Raw genomic sequence first — 5,899 nt, 5'->3', positions numbered from 1 at the left:
GAGAATAGCAGCCTGCATTGCTGCGAAAGGTGGATATACACTGTACTAGTGCCGACATTTTGCATGCTCTGTTGCCTGTGTCTATGTGCCTGTGGTTCTGTCAGTGTGATCATGTGATGTATCTGACCCCAGGAATGTGTCAATAAAGTTTTCCCTTAATGGGACAATGAATTCACGGTGTTCTTATTTCAATTTCCAGGAGTGTATTTTCAGTACCTTAGCAGAGGCGCTGGCTCCTTCAGAAATGCTCTCAGCCTCATACCTATTCTTTGGACGCTTTAATGACACTGCTTCCACGCCGCGTTGGATATTATGTTTTCATACCTTTTCTGCTCGAGTACACTTCCTTACCACTCATTGTTACCTGAAAGATAAAACTGTATACTATAAGGTCACAAATCCACTATCAACGCCAAATATTGTACACGAAAATCAACATTGGAAACGAAAGAGCTGTCTTTTACGTCCACATATTGACCTTGCTGATTACCACACTGACGTATTATTATTTTGAAATGCTTCTGACTATATCCCCACACTAGGGGGAGTATTGAGTTGGCGCAGGAAGGCCATTTTGCATCATTCGAGGAGCTAGAGGAGTAGTTCGGAATTCCATAGAAAATTATTTTTTTCAGGTATTAGATTTTTGTCTCATATTTTAGAAAGTTCGAAGTATCTATTAAGCCAATAAAAAACGATTTCTTGAAAATTCTACAGTGGTGTTACCCATTAAATAACAAATCGTTACAATACGGATCACAGTTGCGGGTAATGAAGCATTATTCTCACTCTTACCTCTTCACAAATGGAATTAATCACGTAATTGTATCTTGGCTACTGATGTGCGTGCGTTCTACGTTTTCGAAACAGTGTAACATTCGTTTGAAATGGTTGAAATAAATGATCATTTTCCATCTTCCGCAGTATCGTATCGCTGTCACGAGATAATGTTATCGATAGTCACTTTTTTCAATAATAAATGAAGCGCAAACTGATGTACAGACAAGCGGATAGATTGGGAACGCAAGAAAAAATGACGCAAAGAACAATTATGACAAGTGATACATGCGGTTTTGTTCTCTCGCGTCCATGCTTGCGAACGAAAGAAGGCAGTATCATATGAGCACACATTTTAAGATACAACTTCTAACAATACCACCACTAGCAAAGTAGGTTAGAAATCAGATTAATAATGTTGCTCACGCAGCATATGTTCGCTTTATCGGCCAACAACAAAGTTATTGACTGTGGATGGTATTGTCAGAATGGAAATAAGGAAGTCACTGAAAAAAAAGTCATTAATTTTGGCACTTATCTTGAATGGATTCCCACGTAGACTTCGTCGAAGTTGTTATGGCTCATCTTGTTGATTCTAGGGTGATTCCACTTTGACTGCTAGAAGGTCCTGATCTGTATTTTAGCAGTATTTGAAGACCTAACAAATGCGTTTTTCAGGAAATTCTTAATGATCAAACAATCCCAGATCAGAACAATGGAGTGGTAGAAATAATTTTTGACGTAGTGTTCACGATCCACATTTTTATTAAACTTCTTGTAAATTCACATATGCTTCTTCTTAATTGTCACATCATCAAGAATACAGTTTTGTATCAATCTTCACATATTTAATTTCCACTTTAACCAAACACAAGACTTGACTGTTCTTTTACAAAGCGAAATAACAACTCAACTTCTGCAAAGTGAAACAAAGACTACTCTGTGCGCATTCGCGCCAAAACGGTTACAAGTAAGTCAAAGATTATGTCAGTCTCACAGAAATGAATACGCACAAGAACCATATCACTGTAATATATCGATACATCGGAGTACCAATACATTAATAAAACCAAATGTGAATATTGTCACAAAAATATGTCTGTTATTTCGCAGAAAAGTAGTACGATATTACTGGTATCGAGAACTGGGGCTGGAGTGCCGTAATGATCACGTAAATAAAGAACCATTACAAACTGCAGAGTCGGTTGCACAAACGAGTAGTTTATACTGGCTGGACTTGTATCCTCATGCACGAGATGTAGGTTGCCCACAGCAACGAATGAAAAGGTAATCCGACCCCGTCTCTGTTCTTCAGCGACATGAGCAAAGACAGACACTCGATCGCCGTCAGTAAGACGAGACAGGGCAGCGGTTTCTGCACACATCCCCCCCCCCCCTCTCCATGCCGATGGTCGCCCCATCTTCGGGCGGAAACTTGGAGAAGTGATGGCGGGAACGGGGAATGGCTGTTCCCCCTCTCCCAGAGCACTCTAGCGGGCACTGTCTGGCGTCGGGTGACTACACGGGAAGCAGTTTAGCCACCGCAGCGCGACGCTGGTACGGCATCAAATATACAACGCACTGCGAACCAGGGCGCGCAACTGTCTGCCCGCAGCGGGAACTGCACCGCACCAGACCGGAGGCAATTTCAGTCGCTTGCATCTAACAGTTGCACAAGTGAACGGCTAAAATTACAGGCCGACAAGACGGTCAAGCAGTGGCGTGAGGTATTCTGTAATATCGGATATACTGCTCGTTGTGGATGAAACAGACGAGAGCAGAGGTGTAGACACATTTAGCAGCTATAAAGCATAGCATGCTCACTTAAAAAAATATTATTACAGTGATTAACTACTCGTAGCTGGGCTGAAACACATGTAAAATTGTGTTAATATATCATCATCACCTTTCGACTATAAAGCTATTTATTTCTGAAATGATAATTAATGGATACCCTAGATGCATAGAGGCGTTGATATACTTCCTAGGGGAGATGTTGAAAATGTGTGTCCCGACCGGGAGTCGAACCCGGGATCTCCTGCTTACATGGCAGACGCTCTATCCATCTGAGCCACCGAGGGCACAGAGGATAGCGCGACTGTAGGGATTTATCTCTGGCACGCCTCCCGCGAAACCCACATTCTCAACGTATTGTCCCGCACTATATTCGTAGTGCGCCTAATAGATGTTTTCCCACCATACTCATTACTCGTGGCAGATTAATCTACCAAGTCCCGTAAGAGTTAGGGCATAGCGTGTGCATTCGCACACGAAGGTCAATGGCCGGGAAACCATATTTTGACTATATATGAAGGTAGTATCTGTTCCCGAAGGAACAGTAACCGTTAATGACCATGCAGCTTTGGCTAGAATGAAATGATAATTAAATGGACGCCCTAGCTGCATAGAAGCGTTGATATACTTCCTATTTATTTCTGTAACTACTATTGGAATTACAGCAATTCGGGATTATAGCATTGTCCGATTCCGACTGTCTCCCTTGAACCGTGATGTAGTGTTAAGACACTGCGAGGCCTATGATAAATACAGGCCTAAGAGCACGGCTGTGGGACGTCAACGATGTAGTGTTAACAGCCGGTCCGCACAAAAGCATGCTTTGTCGAAGATTTTGTGAACCTTATTGACCAAACTACGTCATTGGAGCAATCACACGATCGTAAAATTTTTCGTCATAGTTGTTCGGGTATGGATGCCCAACAGTTAAAAACACCATATGTTGGTGGCGAGCACATTGCCGGAAAAAGAGAGAAATGGAGACGATTGTGGGTGAAACCGTGGATACTGAGTGGAGAAGCTCGAAGTATTCAACCGAATTTGCTTCGTGAGTTGCAATGCGGGGGACATCAAGAAAAACGAAAGTTAATTGGGAACGAGCGGACAAAGATTTAAATTTGTCTTCATAAAAGTGGTCCCTCATATTTGCCTACACGATACTCATTTAAGAAATGCCATTTCTTAATTTCATTGATCATAATCGATGCTTTTGTAAAGCCTGCAGTTGTGTCGTTGATGGTTTAAATAATGGTTCAAATGGCTCTGAGCACTGTGGGACACAACATCTGAGGTCATCAGTCCCCTAGAACTTAGAACAACTTAAACCTAACTAACCTAAGGACATCACACACATCCACGCCCGAGGTAGGATTCGAACCTGCGACCGTAGCGGTCGCGCAGTTCCAGAGTGAAGCGCCTAGAACCGCTCGGCCACCTCGGCCGGCTTTAAATAATGAAACACTGCACTAGTTAACCATTTTTTCGTGTTTAGTAAGACACTTTTCGAGAATTTATTCTCATTATCAAAAGGAAATATTCACTTAGATATTTTATGCGGTGTTTGTGTGTGCGTTGTTCTGCCTCTCTTGGCCTGCAATTATATTGTTATGATCACCTGCACTCAGACAGACTTCTTTTGCCCGATTTTCTGAAACATCGCATAAAACACCTATGTAAATATTTGTACTTGATAACGAGAATAAATTCTCTCAAAGAATTGTGAAAATCGTGAAAAAATACGTAACTGGTGCATTATTTTATTTTGTAAATCATGAATGCTATTTCTGTCAAAGATGGTCTCATGGCTAATTTAAGAATTTCAGAATAGGCGAAAGCTATTCCACTTTTCAATATACGAGGGCTATTCGGAAAGTAAGGAACGTTAGGTCGCGAAATGGAAACCACAGTGAAAATCAAAACTGTTTTATTTGCAACAGCTACTTATCTCCATAGTCGCCGATCCGACTTAGACGTTTGTCGTAGCGTTGTACCATCTTTCCAACACTCTCGTTATAGAAGACAGCCTCCAATGCCTTCCGCCAATTCTCTACGCTGGTCTACAGCTCGTTGTTTGTGCAAAAATGTGGTCTTCATAGCCACCGGTACATGTGAGCAGAGACGAAACTCAGAGGGAGACAATTACGGGCTGCATTGTGGGTAATCAAACATTTGTAATTGAAAACGATGCAGAAGAATCTTCATTGCTCCTGCAGAATGCGGCTGAGAATTGTCTTGAAAAAGAAAACGCACGACAATTATGTAATGTTGGCTGCATAGCTTCAGGCGAAATTTCTCATCAGGCCCTCGTACTTGGCGGGAGACACTATTGTTCTAGATATCTTTATGTGCTCCCTGTGTGCTCAGAACTAAAAAGAACGACGTAACGCGATCAACTGGCATACTAGAGACACTGCCCAACACACCTATGCAAAACTTCATCGAATCCTCACCGTAGTTTCCATTTCGCGACCATCGTTCCTTACTTTCCGAATAACCCTCGTAGTATTCGGATCCCACAACGTACCATTGCACGTATTATTCCAGGAACAAGTGAACCAATATAAAACTCACCCAATGAGGAATTTATGAAGTTTATGTTAGGTTAATTGGAGTAGAAGTAAACACATTTATTTTACTTACATATACGAGGTGCGGCTAGAAAAAAACCGGACTGATGCTGGAAAAAACACTTATTTACAATTATTTACAATTTCATGTTATCTCCTTCAATGTACTCTCCTCCTCGGTCTCTACACCGCTCCATACGAATTTTCCACTGTTCATAGCAATGCTGCAGATCATTTTCGGTAAGTCCATACATTACTTCCGTCGCTTTTTCTTTTACTGCTTCAACAGTCTCAAATCTAGTTCCTTTCAAAGCTGACTTGACTTTAGGGAAAAGAAAAAAGTCACAGGGGGCCAAATCAGGTGAGTAGGGTGGATTATCTAAGAAGGGAATGTTGTGTTTTGCCAAAAACGTCTTCACTGACAACGCACTGTGAGCTGGGGCATTGTCTTGGTGAAGGATCCATGACTTTTTTCTCCACAAATCGTTCAGTTTTCTCCGTACTCGCTCACGTAGGGTAGCCAGGACGCTAATGTAGTAATGCTGATTCACTGTTTGTCCCTCTGGTACCCAATCAGTGAGCACAATCCCTTTGATGTCAAAAAAAAGAAATCATCATTGCTTTGAATTTCGATTTTGACATTCGTGCTTTTTTTTGTCGTGGAGAACCAGGAGTTTTACAATGCATCGATTGGCGTTTAGTTTCGGGATCGTAAGTAAAAAACCACGATTCATCGCAAGTAATAACATTTTGTAAGAAGG

General features: G+C 41.7%; 1 non-coding gene across 1 annotated transcript; it reads right to left on the bottom strand.

The window, feature by feature from the left end:
* Positions 1-2,784: 2,784 nt before the first annotated feature.
* On the bottom strand, positions 2,785-2,859 carry Trnat-ugu. Its single transcript has one exon. It is a non-coding gene; the product is annotated as a tRNA-Thr (tRNA).
* Positions 2,860-5,899: the final 3,040 nt, after the last annotated feature.

Source organism: Schistocerca americana, chromosome 6 (genome assembly GCF_021461395.2).
Source record: "Schistocerca americana isolate TAMUIC-IGC-003095 chromosome 6, iqSchAmer2.1, whole genome shotgun sequence".
In the NCBI taxonomy this organism is placed as follows: Eukaryota; Metazoa; Arthropoda; class Insecta; order Orthoptera; family Acrididae; genus Schistocerca; species Schistocerca americana.
The sequence above is the reverse complement of the archived record's forward strand: the minus strand, read 5'-3'. Positions and strand labels throughout refer to the sequence as shown.